The 27736-nt window shown below is 44.0% G+C and overlaps 1 long non-coding RNA gene across 2 annotated transcripts in view; it reads right to left on the bottom strand.

The window, feature by feature from the left end:
- Positions 1–2546: 2546 nt before the first annotated feature.
- The window catches only part of LOC126515381 (uncharacterized), a 43258-nt gene continuing 18068 nt past the window's right edge, over positions 2547–27736 (bottom strand). The window contains exon 3 of one of the 2 annotated variants that reach the window (XR_007595838.1): positions 2547–2930. This is a non-coding gene — a long non-coding RNA (uncharacterized lncRNA). Of the gene's footprint in view, positions 2931–16450; positions 16471–27736 lie in introns of those variants that run through there. The other variant, XR_007595839.1, reaches the window with a different exon arrangement.

The raw sequence follows: 27736 nt of genomic DNA, 5'->3' as shown, positions 1-27736 counted from the left end.
CTCTGAGACATGATATGCCAAATGTTTTCTCCATGGCAACTGGATCACAATGAAGAAAATCTTACAGTAAAAATGAAGAAACAGGCAGGTCGGCTCCAGTTCAGGAAGTCCTGCGCTGTCTAAACTCTGTAGCTCAGCTGTGCTCTGGCACAAAGCAGCTTGGGGAGATGCCCACTAAAGTGTTGATTTTTCACTAGAAATATTAAATTGAACATGTATCTATTCCAATCTGGGTGAGTTCAAATTGAGAAAACCTTTGATTTTGCAGCCGGTAAACTAATGAGATATTTAATGAGACAATTACTTGAATTTTTTTTTTTTTTTTTTTTTTTGCCATTTAAAAACATCAGTGACCAAAAGGTACTTTGTAGCAGGATATTTGGTCACCAAATATCTAATATTTTGCTATAAAAATTGAAAAAAAACTAATTCCACCCAAATCTATCTTCGTGAGCCAATGAGTCTACTGAGGTTATTCACAGGAGTGTGAGCGATCCAAGTCGTCTCCACCACAGAAAATCCCATGCCACGGTAGGCTGCACTCATGAAAGCTGCATCCCTAAAATTTCCCTGCACAACTTGCAGATGGCTTCCCGGAGAGTCTCCTGCTCCCCAGCAATTGTCCGTGGCTTACAGAACATTAGAGAGATACCTTGGTGCGCCTTGTAAGGTTCTGAGCTGTGGAAAGTTCTCTCCTCCCTCAGGAGCAGGTTGTCTCAATTCAGATGAAATAGTTACACAGCAGCCTTGGTTTACATACACTCAAGAACTTCCAGCACTAGGTGGATGCTTATGTGTTTAGTCTTCTGGTGAGAAACGATGACAGAGAAAGAAGCATTTTAAAGTATTTTGCTCTGATTTGTATAGACACATATCTGGTTTTAAAAAAATATAAAAACTGTAAATTGCATCCATTTAGTTGACTGAGCACCATTTTTTAACCCTCACTTTTGACATCACAGTTTAGGTAATAAACAGTCCAGTTACTGTGGTTACAGGGCACTAGCCCTACTTCAAATGAGGATTGCTCTTTCCTTGTTATATTTGCTGTGTCACGCTTCCGTAAGACACTCCCACGCTGAAGATTGACAGATCAGGGAAGTAATTTAGACGGCCTCCAGCTAAGCAATCATAGTGCATTAAGGATCCTAAGCACATGATGAAGAGCATCATGTGGAAAGGAAATCGAGACGGGAACGAGAGATGATGTCCTCCCAGAAAATGGCCTATTCATGCTTTCCCCTAGCTCTCCCTCTGAGCACCAACGCTGCCCCTGAGAGGTGGGAAGCAACCCTGGCCCATCAGCAGAGACAACGAGAGAACCTGGAGCACTCTCTCACCTCATTTGGCACTAACGAGGCAGCCCACAGGCATCTCTTAGTAGAGCTGAGTCATAGGTTGGTGGCTGAAGCAGGCTCACATGTTGTATGTAAGGTCCAGAGTCCTATGACATCATACCCCAAATATCCAAATATCCAGCCTACAGTGGAAATCACTCACGAAAGAAAGAAAGAGAGAGAGAAAGAAAGGAAGGAAGGAAGGAAGGAAGGAAGGAAGGAAGGAAGGAAGGAAGAAAGAAAGAAAGAAAGAAAGAAAGAAAGAAAGAAAGAAAGAAAGAAAGAAAGAGAAAAGATAATCAGTAGATGGCGAGGTCAAGATCAAGGTGCGGGGCTGGAGAGATGGCTCAGTCATTACAAGAGTGCCCTGATTATAGAAGACCTGAATTTGGAAGCTGGTACACTCATCAGGCGATCACAACTGCCTGTTTCTCCAGTTCCAGGGGCTAACTGCCCTCCTCTGGGATCTGCAGGTGTTGGAAAGTCTTGCTGCTCGGAGGTTGCAGTCTCTCAGGGCCTGGCTACTTTCTCCAAAGCTTGGCAACATGAGGATTCCCTCATCACCCACGAGATTTCCTGTTGTCCACCTGCCTTTATCTGGAGAACGTCTGGGCCTGACCTTATCCGAAAACTGTCTCTGAGCCTGGATGCCTGATTTATCTCTAGCATGACCCTTGGCACAGTTTTCTGCTAGAAGTCTTTCCCCTGCTGCACAGACGGTAACTAAGACCTGTACTCAGAGCTTGGCCACAGGACCTTGCTGTCACATACAAAGTCATGTGATAGGAGCATACATACCACTTTATGCAAATTGGGGCTGGTCCCCAGGCTTCCCAATCCTATATATCCCCTGTCCTCTGGAAGAAAGTTGAGCTGATTCACCGAAGTCCTCTCCTGTCTCCACCATACCCACAGCTGTCTAATCCTGTCCTCCACTTCCGCTCCCTCCACCCTTGTAGACCAAATGCGCCAACAATCTGGAGGAAGAAGCAGACCCACATGCAGGCACCTACACACATGTGCACATTTTAACACATACACACACAACCAAAAAATAAATAGAGTTCTTTTTAAAAAGAATCAGGATGCTAGACTTTATTGCAAATCCGTCTCATAGCAACGCTTCATAGAGAAACTATAACATGGATAAAACAAATAAAACATAAATCTTCACCAAATGGATTCAAACACCAGGACCATAAAGGGGGATGTGAGGAGCCAAGGTCACAGTTCAGAACTGAAGCTCCAAATGATGCAATTAGTTAGGGTCTCTTCAACAGTGGTCATTGTCAAGGTTGATGTTTAGTTCGGTGTCACTAAAGCCCTGGTGAACGAGCACATAGGCCCAGGGGTCTCTTCTGTAAAATCTCCACAGTGAAGCCAATGATGTTCGCAAGAGGAATGCTACTCGGTAGGACGGAGCAGGCATCATGGCTGATTAGGATATTGCTTTCATCCTCTGCACATGTGCTCACCGGCCTTCCAAACTGCTTTCACACTTTCCCAGGCTAGTCTCTCACCCTCGACTCTTCATTTTCTCATCTCTGAGTCCTGCAGTAGCGTAGTTAGCACTTATGAGCACACACCGTCAGGCTGAAAAAGATGTTTGCATCTTGTTATGTGTTTCTGAATACGATAATAGCCAGATAATTTATTTTTGCCCTCAGATAAATCCATTGTATTTACTCAGCTATGGTTTGTGCTTAAGATTCCTCCAATTAAGCATATTGATGGCCCAGTTTCCAAAACATAAGCAACTTCCATTTGTTGGGGATTTGGATTCTCTATAAGGATTTATTCAGGTCACAGTCACAAATGCCTAAGTCAGGGAAGGACACAGGTGTCAACACATAGAGTCTCAGGTAAAGACACTGAGATGAACATCTTGTTTCTGCTAAGAGCTATATCAAAGGGTTAATATTGTCTACTTGATAGGGTTTAGAAACAACCAGGAGAGAATCTTCTGGGAATGCCCATGAGGGATTAACTAGATTAGGTTAAAACCCATTGGTTGGCAACAAAATCCCATAGGCCAGGACCCCAGACCAAATAATAGGAGAAGATGGCCAAACACCAACATTGATAGCCTCTACTCTCTTAGTTAAGGATGCGGTGTGATCAGCTACCTCAACCAGAACTTCTCCATCCCAATAGTCTGTAGACCTAAACTATAAACCTAATCAATGCTTCCTTCCTTAAGTTGCTTTTTCTGGGTGTTTTTTTTTTCCAGCAGTAAGAAAAATTCCTTGGATTTCACAGGATCACTTTTCACTAAATTCTGATATTTTCTACCTTACCTGGTTTATTAGCTATGTGTCAAGATCCCACAGGCTGTATATTTTGCCCTAAATAAAAGGGTTGACCCATGTCTCAGTTACTTTTCTACTGCTGTAACAGAGCATCATGATCAAGACAAGTTATAAAAGAAAGTATTTAATTGGGCTTACCATTTCAGGAGATTCGAACCCATGATGGGAAAGCAGAGGCAGAGAGGCAGGATGAGCTGAGAGCTCACATCTTGATCCATAAACAGGAGGCAGAGAGAGCTAACTGGCCATGGCAGGAGTCTTTTGAAACCTCAAGTCTGCTCCCAGTGATACACTCACAAGGCCACACCTCTTAATCCTTCCCAAACAATTCCACTGAGGACCAAGTATTCAAGCATGTACATCTATGGGAGATATTCTCATTAAACCCATCACAACCCATGACCTCCATTTGTGTTTACTATATCATATCCATCTCTTTAAACTGCTTTCAAAGTCTAGTTCAAAGTCCAGTTCATTCATAAAGCCTCCGAAAAGCCTTTGCACCTGAATCGTGTATCAATGTCAAGGGAAGTCATTGGGTCATGTGTTTAAAATATGGAATGTTTTGTTATTTTATTCAACTTATATTTATATCCTATTTGTTATGTTTTTTAAAACTTTTTCTCAGCATGGATGTCCTTGAATTTTCTTTGAATTTGCTAAATGACTGTAATATATAATACAGGCACGTAGAGGACAGTTGCTAAGTTATTGATTTCATTCAGCATGGAAATGAAAGTCTTCTCACTGGAAATGCAAGCTATTAACACATTTTATTATTTTTACTTTAAGAATGTCTGTTCTAGGAGTTTATGAGCTGAGATAAAAAACATAATGCAATTCTCAAGAAGAAAAAGAAAAAGAGGTAGAGGAAGAGGGGGAAGAAGAAATACTTCCTTTAAAAACTATGCAAATTTAGGATTGTTTTAAGTGTGAGTTTGGCACGCATGTATGTATATGTACCACATGAGTTCTTGGTGCCTATAGAGGTCAGAAAAGGTCATCAGATGCCCTGGAACTAGAGTTAAGGAGGGCTGTAAACCACTGTGTGGGCCCAGGAACCCAGTTAGGGTCCTTTGCAAGACCAATAAGTGCCCTTAAGCACTAAGTCATCTCTCCAGATCTCCAAAAGTATAATTATCTAGAATTAAACATCAATTAACTTTTGAACCCACGATGCTACTGTGGGAAGTCAAGCTGTGGACAGTCTTACCCATGGTTACTGCAGGAGAAAGCTCTGGTAGATGCTTCTGGGAAAGTCAACGTATTGACTACAACTATATCACCGGGGCTTCACATTATCACGTGTTTCAGATAAGCGTATTTCCAAAGGGCAGAAATAAATTCCAAGTGAGCCTCTGAACTACTTAGGGTCCTCCAGCAATTTCTTTTAGACCAGGCTGGCCTTGAACTCACAGAAATCCATATGCCTCTCCTTCCTTAGTGCTGGGATTAAGGGCACGTGCCTCCACGGCCTCCTCCAACAATCCTTGACGTGTTGGGCTTAGAAGAGCTGCCCTCTGATGACTGGCAGGACGTGAAAGAACAAAGGACACTGCTTCAGATACCTGCTCAGCTTTCTCCAGAGGAAATTAGAACTAACTTGCTTTCTCAGATGGCCTGTGTTCCTGGGCAAATGGAAACACTACAGGGAAGTTGGAGCCTCCTTTGATTGCCTTGTACACACAATCATGAAGGCACTGGGTGAAAAACAAGCTCGGGATTTAAAAGGATACAAAATACAATGAAACAATGGGGAGGACCCAGGATTCTGAGCAGGAGCACTAGTAGTCTGGGCAGGGCTTTGAAGGGCATCCACAGAAAAACAATGGCTTCAGAACTACACAGTCAAGACAGACCAATGGAGACTTATACACATTTAAGTTTTGTGTTAATGGAAATAATTTCTAAGTTTTTGACAAGTAGGTAACTGAAAGATGGTCTAGTTACCCAAACTGATGTGAGTTTAGAAATATATGTCGATATGGGAAGAGCCCTCAATGACCTCATGTGTTTCGGTACGTAGACTCCAGGGGAGCACGGGGAATAGATGGATCACCACAGCAGTGAAAATACAACTTTAAGACACTCGCTGCACCTGTCACTACAAAGTCCTGCCTTCTACTGTGTTTCTGGTACAAGCATGACCTTCAGAGCATCTCTCACAGAGATAAACCCACAGTACAGAAGCAGACCAGGTACCAAGTGTTGAGAAGGAAGTAGAACAGAGCCTGGTTTTGCCTTGTCCTAGCACCTTTCTTCTTTCCCTAGTTGACAAATTTTCAGTCACATGGGGCGTGTGGATGCTTGTTGGTCTGCATCTAGTTCAAAGCCATGTACATTCACACCTATGTGCCTACCCTTCTTGCCTCCAGGGCAAGCAGGAACTCCACTAGTTCTATCCTCCTAGCTCTTCATTACCTAGCTCTCTCCTCCGAACATTCAGAGAAATATACAGTTGGTGAATTGAACTTGACATTTATTCAGTAATGTGATTGGGTTCATAGGCTGCCATCACAAGAAATCGGCAAAAATCCTATGTAGAAACCACGAAAATCCCACAGAAACTCTCCCATCTGAGGCCTCGAAAGAAAAACACAGGAGAACTAATATGCAGGTCAGAGCTGTTTGAGTTTTCATTCATCCCAGGCAAAATGAGCATGTCTGTATTGTAGGTGACACAGATACCTTCCACATCATGTCTGAGAAAGAAAGAGGCGAGCATGAAAAACTGGAAACTGTTTGCGGCTTTGCTCTTGTCCATCCCTTGGTTCTTCAGAAGGCTCTTGTCATGGGAGGATCAGTGTAAAGGGATTTGCAGAATCTGCTGTCAGCAAACAGCACAGGTTGCCCACAACCAAAAAGTTGTCAGTTCCCAGAGAAACCCAAGATCTTAGGCAAATGGAAATAGATCTACAAGCCTCTCCCCTCTGTAGCAAGGGCAGGCCTGGCCAGCACTCACCTGTCCCTCAAATCCCTCCATATTCCTTAGTCCTTGGAAGTGCTCCCCTGTGTAGCCACACCCCTAGAAACTAGAAAAATACTGGTTTTTTTTTCCACAAGCATTTTTAGTCTTTGTGACTTGCAATGAAGGTCTCCCATAAGGAACACTGAGTCTGCCCCCACATGGTAGACAACTCGGCATGGCCTCTTTACTGTGACCACTGAGTAGGCTGCTGTTATTGCTCCAGAAAGGTCTGCAAACGGGGTGTAAAGGTCCTCATCCTGTTGTGTCCTCAGCACCTGTGGGACTTAGGAAGCAGGACTGGAGGAGGAGGGTAATCATCATGTCTGACATAGATGCATGAGCTGTCCTAGGCGTCACCGGTTCCCTGAGAGCCAGGCTCTCTCCTGTGGACCCTTTGTGCCAGCCTGGTTTTCTGATGCACAGAAGTTTCAGCACAACTTTAAAATGGGGGTACTTTGGGGTTCGACTCTACAGCATACCACTTTGCTCACAGAAGGCATGAGGCCCTGGTTCCATTCTTGCCACGGATAACAGAAAAGAGAAAGGAAATGTTGATTCTAGCTTCACAGTAGAGGAGAGTTTACGCAGAGTCACTTGGCCATTGTTTTTATGCTTGTGGCACAGCAGAATTTCCATGGCATGAGTGACGTCACTCTAGTCAGAAAGCAGATAGAGTAAGCAGGAAGAGCCAGTGGTGTCCCCAAAGTCTGTTAGCTAGGGCTCCACCAGTACTCCCTCCTAAAGGTTCCCCGCCTACCAATGCACAGTAGCAGGATCATCTGAGGTCAAAGCTCTTGTGAGACATTCTAAATCCAAATAACCCCCTTACAAAGTCTTCTTTTAATGTTACTTAAATGTACTTATAATGGGAGGAGATGCTCATGGGGCTGGAGAGATGGCTCAGTGGTTAAGAGCACTGACTGCCCTTCCAAAGGACCTGGGTTCAATTCCCACCACCCACATGGCAGCTCACAACTGTCTGAAGATCCAGTTGCAAGGGATCTGACACCTTCATACCAATGCACATAAAATAAAGTTTAATAAACCATAAAAAATAAAAAATAAAAAAATAATGGGGGGCTGTCCAACCATGTCAATTTTGATAAAAATTATAATTTAAATTAAGTACAAAATAATATTGCTTCTAAAAGGTCATTATCAATCAAATGTTTAAAATAAAAAATACGTATCTCTTACCACTGGAAAGACAATGTGTGTGTGTGCTAAAAATGAAAGAAAAACAGGGCTGGGCTTGCCCTCTCTCCTGACGGCCCTGCTCCTGCTTCTGATTGATAATGCAATCCAGAAGAAGACAGGAGTGGCTCGTCGCCAGACTTCTGAATATTCACGACGCATCTAGCAGTCTCTGGAGATGGTAGGAAATCTTATCACAGGAGACTTAAGACGCAAATCCATTAATCAATTTACCGCTTATATTGTTAATGTTGCCGACGATCATTAGAAGGGCCTCAAGCATGATGCATGCTCTCTCTGTACTGTTTTGCATTTAATAAAATAAATCGGTGGCTTTCCAATGTGGGAATCGGCTGCCTGGGACCAGAGATAAAGAAGACAAATCTCAAGTTACAGCTCTGTCACCCTCCAGCTGTGGATCTGGAATTTAAATATTTTCAGCTTCATGGATCCTGTAAATTATAGATGGTGATAACGGGCTGTCGTGAGGAGTCACTGAGCTAGCGTAGGTTGCAGTCAGTGACACACACACACTGCTGTTAGCTCAGGTAGAGGACGTGCTGTGTGGCGCACACTTAGGAACAACATATTAGCTACAACTTATCACTCTGTATTACTCCTCCTGGCTTCCATTCCATCCCTCCTCTACCCACCTCACATTTTTTCTCCCTCAGCAGCATTTTTCTGTTAGTAAACAAAGACAGTGGCCCCGGTGGAACTCACACAGGCTGTGCCCTGTTGCCAACCCTTCTGCGTAAAAAACAGGACGACGCTTCTCTTCTCTTTGAAACCTAAGAGAGTTGGCTAAGCCCAGGGTTGCCTTCAGAACTTGGAGGCTCATTCCAAGGAATATGCAAGGTGGGTGCTGGGGAATAGGAACACTGTCTTAAAGAGTTCTGAGGTCCTTACAGACTCACCCTATCAAAATACCCAACAGAAGCACCTTAAGGAATGAAGCAATTATTTTGACTCACAGTTTGAGAGGTTACAGTCCATCATGGTGGAGAAGGCTCGGCAGCACAAGAAGAAGGCAACAGGTCCCATTGCATCCTCAGTCAGGAAGCAGAGAGATGAATGTTAGTGTTGGCTTTCCTCTTTCATTCCGTGCCCTTAACCCATGGAATGACACCAGTTCCATGCAGGGTAGGTCCTCCAACCTCAGTCAACCAAATCTAGAAACTTTCTCATGGATATGCTCAGAAGGTTGTCTCCCCCAAGTGGTTCTAGATCCAGTCAGGTTGATAATCCTTGTTGATCATCACTGCTTCGGAGATGGTCCAGCCAGCCAGACCTCTGTCTCCATTCAGAGCAGATGCTGAAGTTAATTAAGAAGATCTCAAACACTTGGGAGGCCTCAGCTCTGCCTGCTGGCTTGTATAGACTCTCTGACACATAGGCCAAGTGCAAATACTTCAACTAATTCAACTCATATTTCTCTCTAAGGCCAATGGAACCTGTAGTGATGAGGTGAGCAGGCCTGCTTTTCATCCAGCCCGGCTCCCGCATGGCTAGTTTTATACTCAAAATAACAACACACAAATTGTATTCATTTTAATACTGCCTGGCCCATTAGTTCTAGCCTCTTATTGGCTAACTCTCACATCTTGATTAACCCATTCCCATTAAATCTGTGTAGCACCACGAGGCTGTGGCTTACCAGGAAAGATCCTAACCTCTGTCCGTCTCCAGCCAAAGATTCATGGCATCTGCCTGACTCTGCTTTCTTCCTCCCAGAATTCTTTTCTGTCTACTCCACCCACCTAAGTACTGGCCTATCAAAAGGTCAAGGCAGTTTCTTTATTAACCAATGAAGGTAACACATAGACAAATGATCCTCCTACACCATTTCCCTTCTGGGCTGGGGTCCCAGAGTGAATTAAAAGATAAATCAGAGAAGTGGCACTCACCTCTCTTCTTCCCATGACTGGGAACACAGTCATAATAATACTAATGAATTCAAATAATTAAGTTGCTTATCGGGTATACTGTCACAGAAGTGGCAAAAGGGACCAATCCCATGGCTGATTCAGTAGAGTCTAAATTTTCATCCAAAGTGCTCTGCCCACCCCACCACTTTATAACATCTGGGATTTTCTGTCAGAATCATAGCAGCTAGGAAGCCTTTGATACAGAGAGGTGAATACCATCCAGAAGAGGGACACTGGCAAATATCCCCAACTGTCCCACAGTGACTTGCTTTTTACATAGTTCTCTTTCCTGCTGTAGGAAATTGTAGGAAACAATATCACAGCCCAGTTCCTCTAGGAACTTTTAATATCTGAGCATGTAGTTAATGAAGAGACACCTCGGGCTGTCTTCTGTGAACCTGCCTTGACACATTAACAATCTTTTGTTGCTCCTGGCATCTGCATGAACAGCCTTCAACAGACTGCTAGCATTGTGTTCCGCATCACAGGGTATGGGTCAGAGAACAGTAGAATGCTCAAAGGCACAACTACCCTTGTCTTGAATACATCCACACATCGCTGCTTTGGCCCATTGGGGAGTTTATATTATCAAGAAGATATTTGTTCTTGAGGGGGTGAGTTTCAGAGAATAATTAGATGTGAATTCTTAATCATCAAAAAGATGCAGAAAGAGGGGAAAACAGGAAACAGAAGACAGCAAGTAGTCACAACCTTGAGGTTGACATGGGTTCTGCCTCTAAGAATGGGGCAAAGGTGAGACCTTCTGCCTTCCCGTCTTCAAACCCGCCTCTAGCTACATCAGCCCACTCACTTAGGAACAGTGCTCACCTGGGCCTGCCTATAGCAGGACTGGACACCTTGTTTGGAAGGATAGACATTGCCATGGTAAAACCCAGGTGAAAACATATCAACAGGTAGGAAACATCCAAGACACACCTTCAGCATCCTCAAATAGACTGACTTGAACACTGGTCACAGTGCTTGCTACAAAATCAGCCCACGCTTTGTAAGGCTATCCCTGGTTAACTTTGAGGATCCACCTGGAGCAGGGACAGCCACTCAGTCAGTCAGGTGAGAGTGGTCCTCGAGCTTTGTGACCAGAACAGAGAGCACACACATCTGCTCACCACCTACAAGCGTGGTCTCAGACAGGGGACTTAACTTCTCTGCGCCTCATTTTGTTTCATCTGTAACGTGAGAATAAGAACACTGTCCTCCTCGTGTGCTATTGAGAAGACCAAGGGCGGTTAAAAACTTAAGTGTAAAATGTACGCTATGGCTCATAAGAACCGTGCTTGGAAGGCAGTGTTGGGTGATATTTTGATTTCATTTTGAAAATAAAACTGACCAAAATTAACCACAGAGGTTTAGAGGACTGTGGACAGATAGGAGACAGGAAGTAGTAAGGTGGAGCTAAGGGAGGATCTTGGCCTTTTTAGAGGAAGGAAAGAGAGAGGTGGGAGGGCTCTGGTGGCTTCTCTGTAGCTTCTCTGGTCATTCAGGTTCTTACCCCAATAGTTGACTTTTTATTCTTACTGATAAAGAATAATTATTTAAATGCTTCCAGGTAGCCTTCCTTCCATTTCTTAGCGAATACTAACAGAACAGCTAAGGATAGGAACAGAAAAGGATATACAACCATAAGGTGCTGGGCTTTAGGGAAATAAATGCTCCACCATGCTCCTGGACCTGACACCCAGCAGGTGACAGCTCCGGTATGCAGCAAACAGGTACAGGAATAATTGTTCTGTGGGCAAAGGTTCTTGGAGTCTTTCCAGCCCCAACTCTGGGATGACTTCATTGTCTGCTTCTCTCCTTTCTCTCTAGGCTCAAGGAACATACATGGAGGACCCAAAGGATCGTTCACTTTTCCCTTTAGATGATGAAAAAGACCACCACTGGCTCTCTTGAAAATTCCCAGTTTTGTCCCTGCAGAAAGAGATCCCAGCTCCCAGTGATTTCAGGGGCACCATTGGAGCCATCTTGGTAAACAGTCTGTGTGGGTTCAACCAGTACTCCAGACCTCCTCTAAAGATTGGCAAAGAGTGAGGAGGTGAGAACGAGGGTGCACCTCTGCTCTGCTTCCAGGGAAGGCAGGGAACCCACGTGTCCAGCACAGTTTGGCTTGCACGTGCTGGCCACAGTCCATTGGCTCCCCGCAGCTGAGCCAAGTCAAGCTTTTTCTGATACAGTGAAGAGTGTTGAGGATATTTGAAAATGGGTCAACCTAACTTCAATTTCCAGCTCAGCATGAGCAGATCCGTCCTGGAAGATGGAGCCACCAGGGCAGGTGAGGAAAGGCTGCAGCCTGCAAGAGTTCCATCTGAGGAATAGGAAGGATCACTTCCCTGAGCCCTGAGCTGGGTGATGGCTGTGAGAACACGGACACCGCAGAGGTTGCAGATTTGTGTTCTCAGCGGCATGCAGCAAGATGCTACACCGATGAATACAGCAAGTGCTTGTGGAGTGGGTGTTGTCAATACAGAGAAGAATATTCACTCTGCCCGCAGGGGGAAACACAGCTGGAGAATCACAGATTTAAGTATACAGATTTCAAATAGAACAGGGCACCGAGCAAAACACAGAATGGAATGGGACCCACAAAACAGAATTAATGGTAAAAAAAAATAATAGATCAAAACCTTTGCAAATGAGATTGCAAATCAATAGGACTCACCGAGAAAGAGAAATAATTATGGAAAATTCAAATCTGCAAAACCATATCCCGATGAAATTGCCCTATTCAGTATAATCAAGGTAGAAATGTACTCTCCAAAGGGGAAATCACATCTAAACCGTCACACTGGTTAGAGGTCCCCTGCTGGGAGCAGATTTATCTTTGAGTTTCATTTCAGTGCTTATAAAATAGAGTTTTTATGATGAAAAATTTGAGGCTCAAGAATTCTATGTCATGACAAATTTCATGAGATTGTAAGTCAATATTTGATATCAATAATAATAAAAGAAGCAAAAGAAAAAATAAAGCAGAGATATTAAAGAGTGAAAATATTGGGTTTGTGTTGATTAAATATGAAATTATTGATAGTATAAAAGTCTTAACGATGAGACCGACGTGGGCTGCTCTTATCACAGAACTTGGTGGGCATCTCAGGTCTGCCTTTGGCTTGGATGAGCAGCCATGTGACACCCACAAGCTCAGCCTGGGGTTCACACAGGACTTTTCTCAGACCTTATCCTGCTTTCCCAGCTTTGACCCACTCCCGTGTGAGACCTGCTATAAAAAGCAGTTGTTTAAATTAAACTGTGTGTTTGCTGGTCATGCACAGAAAGCACTATGGCTTCCCTTCTTTAAATCACCAGTACAACCAGCCATGGCACTGAGCCTCCTAGGACTAATTCACAACCCTTTTCCAGTTCAGTTTGCCCCATAGCGTGCCCCAGATAATTGAATGTTGAAGACCTTGGTTTCTGTTCCAGTTCCTTCTGATTTTCTAGAATGTTCTTTCTACATTTAGAGTTTCATAGTTCAATGATACAATTGAATTTTAGCTCTAATGGGACGGTAATATCTTTCAAAGGACCGTGGAAAAGATGAAATCAAATATGTTTGTGCACATTTAAGTTTCATGTCCAGCACATGACAAAAAGGCAATGAGCGGTAACACCATAATCATCTCCTCCAGCGCCATAGAGAAGACAGCAGCAGACTCCAGTTCCAGTGGGAAGTACCAGCCTTGGGGTGGGGGAAGTGAGCTCAGTCATTGCCTGCAGCAGGCTAGCTTTCTCAGCACGTCTTTACCCATTTTCCCACAGACTTCAAGTGAGAACTAGGTTCCTATCTGGCCCTGCAGGGGATAGGAAACTGGTATTGGAGAATGGGAATTCCAGGCCCACCCCAGTCCATGCCAGCCCATGCTACCCCACCCTGAATGGGGAGTGTGGTCTCCACAGACAGGAGGATTTGCTGCAAACTGACTAAACCTGGAAACTGCCGGAGCAGACAAGTCCTGGGAGAACCTTCATGTCTTCAGACAGCCGAGGAGACTAATGACTTCCTGTCAGCAGGCCTTCAGTCTTTACCCACCCACAGCCGACTACACGACGGCTCGCTCCTGAGGATCTGAAGTGTTTTAATTTCTTGTATTTGCTGCCCAGTTGCTAAAAACTTTCCTATCTTCATCCAATAATTTCCAAGGACCTGTAAAGGGATTTAAGAATTTTTCTAGGGGCTGGAGAGATGGCTCAGAGGTTAAGAGCATTGCCTGCTCTTCCAAAGGTCCTGAATTCAATTCCCAGAAACCACATGGTGGCTCACAACCATCTATAATGAGATCTATAATGCCCTCTTCTGGCATGCAGGCAGGCATGGAAGGAATGTTGTATACATAATAAATAAATAAATAAATAAATAAATAAATAAATAAATATTTTTTTTAAAAAAGAATTTTTCTGCATCTCTTCACTTTACCATCTTAAGTCAAAGTAGCCTACGTCAGAAATGTATGGAGTTTTATTTATTTAGGTTTTTTGTACTTCCACAACATTCCAAAAGATGCTTCCACCATTGTCAGACCTCAAAGGATAGACCCTCTGCCCTGTGTGTGTGTGCGCGCACACACACACACACACACACACACACACACACACACCCCAACTCCTTTTTCACTTCTAGGAAAGCCTCCCAGGAGCTTGTTGCTACTGTGAGAAACACGATGGCCAGAAGTACCTTGTGGGGAGGAAAAGGTTTACTTGGCTTACAGGTTATGGTCTATTCTCAAGGGAAGCCAAGACAGGAAGTGAAGCAAAGACCATTGAGTAATGTAGCTTACTGACTGGCTTCCTGCTTCCTTCAACAGCCTAGGACTATCTGCTGAGGAGTGGCTGGGCCCTCCCCAATCTCCACCACATAGCAATCAAAAGAAAATAAAACACAGAGATGTTCATAGGGGACAACTCCTCAATTGCACATCCTTCTTCCCTGGTATGCCAAGTTGATAACCAAGAACATCCGCTGCATCCTGAATAGCATCCTTCCCGGCTGTCAGTTTAGGAAATAATTACTAATACCCATGCACCGGCCTGGGGACCCCAGGGCTACCTAGATGGAGATGGCCTCAGAGAACAGTGGGCAGCTGTGAGGACGTGGTACCCACCTCCAGCTCAGCACCACCTGGTTCCTTCTCTGCATTCTACACGGAGGACACAGAAGCCTCCTTCCTTCCTGAATGCTGTTGCTTCACCCAATCAGACTGCAGCCTTTCTGCCTTCAGTGGTCACTCTGTCTAAACGTGGATGCCTACTGGGCTTACATGCTCCAAACCCTACCGTGTTGCGGGAGGTCCTTCTGCCCCTCCAACCAATAGCTGCTGTGATACCAGCCCATTGGGGCGTGGTCTCTCTCTCCCTTTAAAAAAGCGGCTATTTCCTCTGCTCGCTCTCTTCGCTTCCTGCTCCGCCGGAGACTAGACTCCCTTCCTGGTTGTGCAGAGGGCTGTTGTCCTAGACGGTGATCTGTAAGTTTTCCCCTTTAAATAAATAACACTCTATTAATCATAACTCCAAACTGGTGTGGCCTTATTCGTGACTTACGCCTTCACTACCGTCTCCAGAAAGAAATCAATGAAAACTCTATTGGTGTCAGCACACTGTTAGGCGATGTCCCGACTCAAGTCACAAGTGTCTGCATTCCTGAGGTTTCTTTGCACGTTTTCCCCTGTCCTTTCTTTCTTGCATCCCCAGCCCTGAATTACCACTCAAAATCCTGTTGAGATGCCCTCAAAGCCCTTAAAACTTGTTACCCAGTCTTTGGTGACACTCCAAAGACGAGCATCCACTTCTCAGCTCTAATGAAGAGGCTCGCTCCTGCAGGATACCACTTCTCCTTAATGGCTGAGGTGGCAAAGGAGGCCAAGAACACGTCCAGCACTGCCCAAGGCCTCACGGGCTCTGGTGTCTCCCTCTCTGGTGGTGGCTTGGAAGCTGTCATCTTGACCAAGTGCTATAATTTTCCATCACCCCATCATGTTTTTCTTCTGTCAAGAAATTTTTTCTTTTCACTTTTATAGTGCACTTACTGTAAATATTAATTTCACTACAATATTTATGAAAAATGGTCATCTTTATAAAAAGACGTTAGTCTCTGCCTTGCCAATTGGCAAAATTGATATTTGGGACACCATTTTGTGAAATTGTTCCATTTTCAGGGAATATTATTTTTAGCAGTAATAACTTGAATTCGATGCAAATTGCACAGTATCAGTAAGGCACCTAAGATTAATTTCATTAATCACCATTGCAACTACTAAGAATAATTGCTGTGTATGATCTCCAGCAATGACCCCACCAGGTTCCTCCAGATAGCCCCGATAGAGGGGTTGCACAGACAACTAAATGCTTCACAAAACCACCCAGAAGTCAAGCCTGGGAAAGTGACCGGTAGGGAGAAAAGGGGGCTGATAGGGAGGGAGGGGGGTAAAAGATGATATGATGAGATCACAGCCGTAACATATTCCATACATGAGTTTAGTTGTCAAGGAACAAGAGTAACTAATGGACAATAAGAGAAAATTTAGAAAAAAATAGTGTTATGATCACAATATGGTGTGGATCTGAAATATCCCCCCACAAACTAGTTATTTTTCTCATTGCTATAAAAAACACCCAACAAAAGGACATTAAAGACAAGATGATTTGTTTTAGCTCATGGTTCCTGGGAATGGTCGATCATGCAGGGAAGCACACGGTAGGAGCTTGAGGCAGTAGTCAGCTCACATCTGCAGTCAAGAAGAGAGAAAGACGAATGCTGAGCTTGGCTAGCTTTTGACTTCTTCTTCTTCTTATTATTATTATTATTGTTGTTGTTGTTGTTGTTGTTTCTTTCAGTTTTTGAGATCATAGTATAATTATAAAAATTTCCCCTTTCCCCCCTCCTCCCATATAACTCCTTTTGTCTCTTTTAAAATAGTGGCCTCTTTTTCCATTAACTCTGTTACTATGCATGTGTGTGTGTGTGTGTGTGTGTGTGACTAAGTGTATGTGTGTATACCTATACATTCCTAAATATAACCTGCTCAAACTGTGCTGTGTTATTCATACACATGTTCGGTAATAGACAACCAATTGGTGTCTTCTTCCCTGGGAAAACTGCTTCTCTTGTTTCCAGCATTCCTCAATTGCTCTGATATTCTTTCTGCAGGTCTGAGGCCTCACAGTCGTTCCCATATCCACCTTGGGATGTCTATTGTTGATGTCCTTGTTCAGCTCATGTCTAGACAATCATGTTGATGAGTATTTATGGGTCTAGCTTCTGATACTACTAGGAGACACAATCTCATAACAAAATCCCCAGTCCTCTGGCCCTTGATATTTCTGCCCCCTCTTTCACAATATTCCCTGAGACTTATGTGTGGGAATTTTTTTTAAGCTATGCCTTTTGGGAACTGGTTTCCAGAACTGTGTGTTTTGGTTGACTGTGGTTTTCTGTAATGGTCTCCTGTTACAAAAAGACATTTCCTTCACGAGGAGTAAGGACCACACTTGTCTGTGGATAGAAGGACAAATATTTAGAAGGCAGTTAGGGATTTAGTAAATGCTGGTTTAGTAATGTAGCAGTTGTAGGTTCTCCTTCACTAGCCCTGGGGAGTTGGCTAAATGTCCAATACCAGGCATAATTCCCTTCTTGGTGAGTGAGCATTAATAGAGAGTTGTTGGATATCACCAAGATGTGAGTGCACTGTGGTGTTCCTGGACCAGGCTGGTCACTGCTGTTTCTATCGGGTACTGTGGTCACAGTGACTTAAAGAACAATGGCGCAGATGATCATGTATTAGCCCTGGAACTTGCTAATGGGCACAATGCAAGTGGGAAATATTATCTTCACTTATTTCCAAAAGAGCTCTCAGTAAACAGGGGATATTTAGGCCCTCGTCTTAAGATCAGTCTCATCAGCTGACAGAGTGGTGAATGACAGTAATTAAAAAAAGTAGTCAAGCAGAAATTGTAGAGAATAAAAATCTCTGTATCATCCTAAATGCTATTTTGGTTCTAAGAAACGATGCTTCTCTCTATATAATGTGTTTGATAAAAGAGCATATTCCAGTACCCTCCGCATTCTCCAGAGTATCACACCCCTGTCCCAGCCGATCTGACGTGTCTCTAAGGCAGCCACACTCAATTTGTCTAATATTGTGTATAGTGCACTGTCACAGCCAACTGAGTTCATCATGCTTTGTTTTTTTTGTTTTTTTTTTTTTTGTTTTTTTGGAGTTCAGCAATGAAGTAATTTATCACTGTGCGATAGCTTATCCTTGACAAACAGCTTGGGCTCGATCACTTTCATCTGCTCGTAGTCAGAACCCCTCATTGTCCTAAGTGTTTTCTTGAGCAACAAACTTCAGCGTCCTGATGCTTTCACTGCTGAAACAGCACAGTGTGCAGGAAAACTTTTACAAGCAGCACACAATTGCACGAGGTGCTCTTCATCACCAGGACGCTCACACTGGGAGGACCGTGGTTAGAAAGAGAACACGAAGAGGTAGTGTGTATACCGAGGCTGTATCTTTTTGTTTCGTGTGTTAGCTGATTCTCAGCAGTTCTAGGCAGCCTGGGTCCATAGCAAAGAGCCAGTGGATTCATTCCCAGTGGCTTGAAATAGAATTACAAGGTAAATTAATATAGGTGAAGTTAGGGTAAGAAAGCCAGCAACAGCACCATCTCCTGTATCGTCTGCCATCTTCTTTCACAGACATCTCTAGCAATCTAGCAATAAACAGGTCTATCTTGGGCCCTTTGTTTCACTGTACATGTCCCCTGGACACTCAGTCCTCTTGAGAGTTCCCTTGGTGTTAACCTTAAGCTACATTTTAACCAACTGGTTTTCCCTTTGGTGCCCGAAGGTTCCATCCTCTTGTGAACAACTCACTGGTCTTCTGAGAAACCACTCCTATGTTCCGCCTTCAACTGCCCTTTCACTATGCCATGTGCCAGCCACAGGTCCACAGGCTAGCCCTCCTCCTGGACACCTGACAGAGGTCTATAGATGAGTTCACATTCGCCCTCTGCTGCCTTGGTATTCTAATCCTTTTCTAAGCCTTTACCATGCCTTGCAGAATGCAAACTAAAGCCTGGGGGCTGACTGCAACTTCTGCTGCACTTACTCCTACTTGCCAGCTTGCTGCAGGACACCTGCAGAGCCAGCTCTGGGCTCCATCCCTCAGTGACACACTACACCCTCAGCATGCCTCACCATCTGAATGGTCTTTCTATAATCTACTAGCCGGTCAGAATGGCCTGCATAAAACAATGTGTATCTTTAATTCATGCATGAACCACACATACCAAACCCATGCTCTAGGCCTGGGCATCTAAATCTAGCCATGCCCACCTTTACGGTGGAGGGCTTCACTGTTATGCAGCCTAACTCAGTTTCTTTCCTGTGGGCTGTCAGTCACCAGCTCCTCCACCAGAATCTCTGGCCCTCATTAGCGAGATTCTAGGTCACTTCTTAGAGTTTACTCCAAGACTTTCTTTTCTGTAGGAATCTCTGTCCCTCTGTGGGCTCCTCTCCAAAGGTCCATGATTTTCTTAGAAAAGATTTAATTCTCTGATTTCTAAGTTGAATTGAGTATTTGTATGGGTCCTGGAATTCTTACCCACACACCAATGCAGGATGTGCAAATACTGGGATACTTAATCCACCAAGAGGTGTGCAGTTCCCAGCAGGCAGAGGAACGAAAGAACTGTTCAATGACTTTTCTGAGCCCAGCGGTTTCCATACACTAGATTTAAATTCAAACAATTTAACTTCAAAAAAAAGTGTTTAAAAAAACGCCTAAACGAGAAAGACAGTTATAAACACAATTTTGTCTTCTAAGGATCAGTCAAGCAGAACTAGAACCAATATGAAAAAAAAAAACAATAAGCAAATTTCTGATTCTTAAAACATACCAAAAGGTTAAGGCACAGGAAACACAGAAAGAGCAAACGGAGGTCAGGACGTATTAAACACTAATGAATGCAGCAGGATAAAGATGGAAATCGAATTTAAAAACGCTTTAATTGCATACTGGAATAAAACTTATATGAGGGACATTGAAAGCCAGCTTTGGAAAGGAATGCATCATGATGGTTGCTAGCCAAATGATCTTTAAAGCAAAATAAATAAAAAAAATAAGTGCTAAGAAAACATCAGATGGGAAGCTGACACAATTGTTTCAGGATTGCAACAATTTATCAGGTGCTGTCCCTGGTTTGGGGAGGGTGGAGGGTATGTGTTGACATACACAATTAAACTAAGGTGTCTACATTATCAGCTTGATAGTTCTATAGTACATTATCTCCTTAACTGAGCATGTGTACATGCTTTTAATGAATAAACATGAAGATAATAATATTTCCCATTAAAATCTTTTAAGCTATAGCACTATTCCTCTGACTAGCCAAAGGGCTTGTAAAATGTAGACCATATTTGTCAACAAAATTTTTGTTAGTAAAGAACCTTGCAGTTAACAGCTAATGAAACTGATTGAGTCCTGTTCAAATGATCCGAATCACATCTGCTGATCAAATGACAACCCTCTCTGTTTACACCGTTTACACGTGGTCACAGGAGGCAGTATTGCTCATCTTCTGGAATAGCACCCTCTGTCTCTGCAGGAGGTAGAGGACATCTCTGGGGTAGGTCAACAGGTGACCCTGTGAAGAGAAGATGCTTACAGAATTTTATTTACAAACTCTTTAGTTCTTTTGGGCAAATTTAAAGGTCAGAAACTGAGTTGTGGAGAATCCCATTCTTTATGGATAAAGTTCAGCCTCATTTTTGACTCTGTGGTTTAAGAGACCTTGCCTAATGGGCAGGTCCAATGTCACAGGCACCTGTCAGCTGACCTACAACTTCCCCTCTGTTACGGTTTGGATCCTGGATCCGAACTGTCGTCCATAGGCTCATATTACCAGTTCTTGTTCTCTGCCTGGTGCTGTTTGGGAAGGCTGTGCAACCTTTAGGAAATGGGCCATGGCTTGAGGAAGAGCAACTTTGAGGGATAGAGCCTGGCCCATGATTCAGGGACCAACGCTTCTTCCTGGTCCACTGCAATGTAAGGGGTAACTGCCATGGGCTCCTGCAGAAAAATACTCTGCCTTGTCTTCCTCACTGTGATGTCCTGAGACTTTCTGGAATCATGAGGCAAAATAAATCTCCCCTGCCTGAAGTTGTTTCTGTAAGGCATTCTGATTAACAGAGATACACAAGTAACATAGATAATTGGTACCAGAAGCGAGGTTGTTCCAGTCACTCTGCTTGACCATGCAGTTGTTAGGCCTTCAGAACTGGGTTGTGTGAGGAACATGGAAGAATTTGTAAACACGTGTGAGAGAAGCTGCAGAATGTTACGAGCAGAGGTAACGGGTGTCTCAGTTTCCTTTCTGTTGTTGTGATTAAATTCTCAGACAAAAGCAAATTAAGGGAAATAGTTTATGTTTAATATTTGTATTTATTCTTTGACAGATTTATAAATGTTTACAACATGTCTCGATATGTCTGCCACCCCACTTCTCCCTCCCACTTTTCTCAGAACTCTGCCACACGTGGTCCTCCCACTGTTATGTACTTGAGTACAGCTAGTACCTGGGCAACCTGACAAGGGCCACATCCTGAAGGAGATTACTTTCTCTGTTAGGGATAGAACCTCATGGACCCTCCCGTTTATTGCACAACTATGGACCATCTAGGTCTTGTCCAGGTAAGCACAGCTGCTGTGACTCCATGACTGGAATGTCATGCCCAGAATACAGCATTGCACAGCAGTAATCTCCACACTATGGCTCCTAAATCCCTTCAGCCTTCGCTTCTACAATATTACTTGAACTTTGTAAGAGGGTGGACACTAACAGAGATGTACCATTTAAGGCTTGGTTGTGGTTTCTACATTGGCACTTTCTTCCTAGCAAATGAACCTCATCTGGGTCATCTGGCCCAAGGACAGAACCTCTGCCTTTTTGCATCTCTTATACAGAAAGGGTCTGATGTCACCCAGTGTCCAGGTTACAAGGGTGTCCCTGATGGGGAGAACTCTGCCTCTGGAATGCAGGAGACTAGTGGCTTCTCCTCCCTCTGACAGTCAGAGCTGGGAGATACCTCCATGGAACTCTGAGGACTTCAACAGCCTCTGCTGCTCTCTGGTCTCTCCGAAACTGCCTTCCAGCATCCTGACCCCACACACTTTTCCAGAGACAGAGCACGAGCCCCAAGGTCATGTCTGTAAACCACACATGTGCGTGTGAACACATCATACACATGTACACACACACTTGAGAGGGTAGCTTATTTGAAACTTTTCCAGTTAGCTATGGACTAAATAATGTCAAGGAACTGCCTTTGTTTTAAGACCCCAAAAGGGGGTTGGAGCACCCGCTATTTTTACAGAGGACCCAGGTTCATCTCACCGCTGCAACTCCAGTTCCAGGAAACCCAGCACTCTCTCTTCCGCCCTCTGAAAGCACTAGGCACACGTGTGGTGCACGTGTACACATGTAGGCAAACACCCACACAAATTTAAAACCCTAACTAAATATCAAATAACTCAAAGGTGTGAATGTGTGAAAACATGAGTAATGGGTACCAGGAAATGGATGCCTGGGCCATGAGTCCATTTCATTACAGAAAGTGTGGCTGCAATTTTCCTGTTTCTCTCACTCTTGACTCAGGAGTAAAAGAGAGTTCTTAACACATACGTGATAAATCAAGAACCCTCTGACCACGTTTTTCCTCTCTTATCATCTTAAGCATAGGATGAGGTTCCATAATGGAGGCGTTCTATTTGTAATTGTCAATCAGTACCTCTCAGTTTAGCAATTATAATACTGGAAAGGAATTTTGCAGGAAAAAAAAACATGCGATTTCCCACATTATTCTACTGTTGGAGGAAAGGGTTGACTGCTTCATCACTGCTACCTCAGTCCCTACCTAGAGTCTACACACAGAGCCATCCGAGTTGGCAGAACAAACGAGGAATTAAATAAATGATTGATCAGTTGGCTAGTAGGCCAGTTTTTATTTGCACGGGCAGCAATTTTATTACACTGGAAGAGAGCAGCCAGGGAGAGTATCATCAGTCACACACTGCAGGGAAATCTTTACCTTTGCGGGTCTCCAGATTAATCCTGGATTTGTAAAGCAATCTCACAGTCTTCTCAGGACACACATATAGGTAGGAATTTTGCCAGAATTAAATTTTCTCGGAAATTGCTTCATTTGAGAAAGTTTAATAATAACTATAAAGCAAATGCGCACAGGTAAATAATGACACATGTGTTCTGAAACGGGCATTGAACCACAACTGTATGAATCAGTTACGCAATTGCATATAAAATTATTAAAGCCACATCTCTTTTAAGGCTCGCCAGCTTATCCAAATACATGTACTTTCTTGATGCTGGGATAAGTATATGGATGTCATGTCTTGGCCCTAAAGAGGCTGGTCCTCTGAAGAGGATACAGTTCATGAAGATCTCATCCCAGCAGGACATCATTAATCTGACAAGAGGAGCCAGAAAGAGAAGATGGATTCCCTTTCAGTTCCAAAGTTAAGGCTCCAGAGTGGTTGGAGAAAGACCTTTCACACAGTATAGACAGGTCTGTATAGACGGGCAGGAATAAAGGGATGTACAGGGAAACACATTGGGTTCTATAGCCTGTGGCTAGCATGTTAGGTCTGGCAGCACTGGAAGTGGGTGGAGGAGGAGGGATGGAATTTGAACACAGAGCTGTACAAGCAAGCCCGAATGTCCTACTGTGGGCATCCACTAATGCTGGCCCAAGCTAGAGGGGTAGGCGTGGTGGACCCTGTGGTCACACACGTGTGTCAGTGTTTCCTCCCAATCTCATTTTCGTACAGCTGCCACAAAGCTGGACATTTTAAATGCCCCTCTCCTCTCTGAAAGAGACACCCATCCAGGGGCCCCTGAAAGTCTTAGCTGCATCTGGCATCCACAGATTAACTAGGAAGAGACACCCATCCAGGGGCCCCTGAAAGTCTTAGCTGCATCTGGCGTCCACAGATTAACTAGGAGAGGGGAAGGAAGATGGATGCAAATCCAGCTGTTCTTTAGAGCAGGATGTGTCCTTTAAACCCATGGCTGCAGTCTTCCACCGCGAAGAGCGCCCTTGACCTTGGCCTGGACACTGCTGGTACCCAACTCTCTTCTCCTTGTTAGGGGAATAACACATGCTTAGGTTTTAAGTGCTGTGTTCCCACACCTGTCCTTCTCTCCCTGTCTTAACACATTGTTCTTTGCAGATTCGTGTCGTTCCGCACTGCGAGCCCTCCTCCATCTGACTACGCTCTCTGCCACAGTTTGTGCCAGCACCGTCATTTTCTCTCTGCTGCTTCTTCCTCGACACTATTAACTCATTCCTCCTGCCTCCTTTTTGCCCTTTGTGAAAACGAGGCTCAAAAGAATCTCTGCTGTGTGTTCTGGGATAGAGCGGGAGCTGCAGGAGTGACCTTCTGATGTTCCCACTCTGCAGAAAGTGGGCTGCAGCTTCAGCTGCTTCTCTCTTGAATGTCAGCTTACCATCAAAACTGAGTGTGGGCTCGAGTTTTACTTCTTTAAATAAAGTATTTTGAGGTCAGATGTCAAAAGACGCAATTCTTCTAAAAGTATTAACCTATTTCCAAAGGAAAGAAAAAGAAGAGTTTGCCTGTTGTAAGCTTTTTCCAACTTTGCTTTTTTTTTTTTTTTTCCAAACTACAAAATAACAAAGTCAAAGACCTTGAGAAAATACACGTGTGTTGCAAGCACGGCTGATGGTTCCAGAAGGAATCCTATCCTGGGTAAGGTGTCCACAACACTGAGTAAGATCCTCACCAAACTGTTTCTAGCCCTTTCTTTCTAAGACACGTGTGGCTACTTAGTCACTTCCATCAGTGAGGCTCCAGGACAGAGAAGTACACCTGGGCCAGGAGAACAGAGGCATATGCATCCCGAGAGGAGAGTGAACTTCTTAAGGTGCAGGGTACAGCTGACAGGGCAGATAGATCCCTGTGAGTTCAAGACCACCCTGGGCTACACAAGATCAATGCAGAAACAAATCCAGGTGGTGGTGCTTCACACCTGTAATCCCAGTACTAGGGAGTCATATGCCTTTACCCAGCACTAGAGGATCTGTAAACTGAGAGAAGAGAGAGGCTTAGCTTGTGTAGTCTGTGGTCACCCAGCCTTGGTAAAAGGTAAGACTCCTTTAGTGGGTGACTGCTTTGCTTTTCTGGTGTTCAGGCTAAGCCCCAATTTCTGTCTCTGGGTTTTTATTAATCGAGCTACAGAAAGGAAAGCTGGGGGAAGTTCACAGCAATGAATTGGTGCTTATCGTATTGGCAGTGGATTTGATTTATGACTTAGGGCTGTACTTATGCCATGATTATGTATTCAACGTGTATTATATTGTATTTTTCTTTAAAGCATATAAATTTATCTTCCAAGAATGATAATAAAAAGCAAGCAAAGAGGCCTGGGAAGATAACGCAGATGACAGACTCGCGAATTCAGTTCACAGCACCCACATTTAAAAACTGAGCACTAGCAGGGCGGTGGTGGTGCACACCTTTAATCCCAGCACCCAGGAGGCAGAGGCAGGCAGGTGGATCTCTGTGAGTTCGAGACCAGCCTGGTCTACAAGAGCTAGTTGCAGACAGACTCCAAAGCTACAGAAAATTCCTGTCTTGAAAAAAAAAAAAAAGAAGGGGGGGAAGCACTGTTCTAATCTCATCTCTATGAAGTTGGAGACCAGTGAATCTCTGGGTTTTTCTGGTTAGCCTGCTTGATGATTTCTAGGCCAACAAGAGATCCTGTATCAAATATAAAGATGGATGGTATCTGAGGAATGTTTGCTGAAGTTGACCTTTGGCCTACACACACACACACACACAACAACAACAACAACAACAACAACAACAAGCAAAGAGAAATAACTAAAGCAAACACAAAGTCAATTCTGTGGGGTTTTTAACCATGCCTAATGGAAACCCCAATGCAGGCATGCTCATGTGGGAAACCCCCAATGCAGGCATGCTCGTGTGGGAACCCCCTCATGCAGGCATGCTCATGTGGGAAACCCCCAATGCAGGCATGCTCATGTGGGAAACCCCCAATGCAGGCATGCTCATGTGGGAAGCCCCCAATGCAGGCGTGCTCATGTGGGAAACCCCCCCATGCAGACATGCTCTTGTGGGGAACCCTCTGATGCAGGCATGCTCATGTTAGTAGCATTATAAACAGTTGAAATTTCAAGCAACATTGTATTAGGAATTTTCCATCATTAATAACTGTGATGGCCAGAGAAACTCAATTTTGCTCTAGGTCTTAATCTTGGTTCTTAATGACTGTGTTTGTCAGTCCTAAATTCAAATTCCTGGAAGATGATTTCCCAGCAAGCAATCCTGACTTAGAGACCACCCGCTTCACGTAGATGTGCAGACATAACTGGTTTTTTTTTATGATAAAGAAATGGATGGCTAACCACTGTTTTACCTTCTGTAACTTGCCAACCCAGATACCCAGGGTTTTTTTTTAAATATTTATTTATTTATTATGTTTACAATATTCTGTCTGTGTGTATGCCTGCTGGCCAGAAGAGGGCACCAGACCCCATTACATATGGTTGTGAGCCACCATGTGGTTGCTGGGAATTGAACTCATGACCTTTGGAAGAGCAGGCAATGCTCTTAACCACTGAGCCATCTCTCCAGCCCACCCAGGTTGTTTTGTGCCATCTTAGCCACTAACTTTGCAGAACAGATCAGCATTCTGCTTGCTTGCACGGATATTGAAGGCTTTCCTGCAGTTTTCACCTGTAGAATACCCCTCCTGCTTGACGTGCCTGAGACTTGGGTTTAAGGCCATTCATTCTCTTGTAGCAGAAAACAATAGAAAAGCATTTGATTAAAATTGGTTGAGTCGTTTGTCTTTATTTCAGGGGTCTCCAACTCCATGACATTAATCACAGGGGAAGAGTGTATTGAAGAAAATTACTTCTCATTTCATTTGTACGAGGTTTTTTTTTTAAGATGGTTTTAATAATTCTTTATTTTTACCTTATTTCTCCCTTTCATAAACACATCCACAAATTCAGTGTGCTGTTTTTATTAAGATTGTCTCCAGAAGAAAGCTGTTTTGGCAGGTGCCAACTGCGCAAGGAGTAAGCAGTTCGAGTCCGTGCACAGTGACATTACACTATTTCTCCCCCTGCCTTTCTCTCCCCACTGGCATTTATAAAAAAGCACTTTGAGCTAAAAAGAACACAGTGGGAGAAAGAGCTAGAGTGGAAGGAGGTATTGTACGAGAGGGCTTCCAGGGCCTCCTGGGCCCTGCCCCCTCCCTGCTGCGATGTCTATTTCGGATCCTGGAGTCCCGAAAGGTCTTCTTCACCCATGAAGGTGCAGGAATATGATGTTGGACAGATCATAAAAAGAGGGGGTGGATCCAAAGAAGAACACACTTTATGACAACATGGCTCTTTCCACATTCTTAGAGTAAAATCCCCCTTCTGGATGGTTGATGGCAGCATCTGTGTGCATTAAATTGTCCCAAAAATTCTACAGTCATTACAGTAAAAATACAGAATGAAAGTGCGGAGAAATACTGAAGCCCACGCAGGAACTATTTTATACCACAGTTAGCCGGCAGTAGGCTCCTCTCGGTGTGATTTGTGTGTAAGCTCCACTGCTGGCTAACTTCCTTCTCCATCTAAACATAAGGTCAAGGGCCTGCCCTGGCTTTTGTGAACTCCATGTGCAGACAAAAAGTGGTGCTGAAGCTGAGCCCAGGATTCTGTGTTGTGACGGTCCATGGTGAGCACAGTCTACACAGAGGTTCCAGAGACATAGCCCTGTTGGCTCTTCCTTGAAGGCTTTATGGGCATCTTAAACCACCTGACCTGCACTATGGTTCTTTTTGTCTATATTCTTGGATCCATGATACCTTGAAGAACTCTACCCATTGTATGATGACCAGGACATGTTTTCCCCACCCTAAGGTCAAAGATGG

Source organism: Alexandromys fortis, unplaced genomic scaffold, assembly GCF_014885135.2.
Source record: "Alexandromys fortis isolate MF-2015 unplaced genomic scaffold, M_Fortis_MF-2015_v1.1 scaffold_160, whole genome shotgun sequence".
NCBI lineage: Eukaryota > Metazoa > Chordata > Mammalia > Rodentia > Cricetidae > Alexandromys > Alexandromys fortis.
This window is presented reverse-complemented; position numbering and strand designations above follow the sequence as displayed.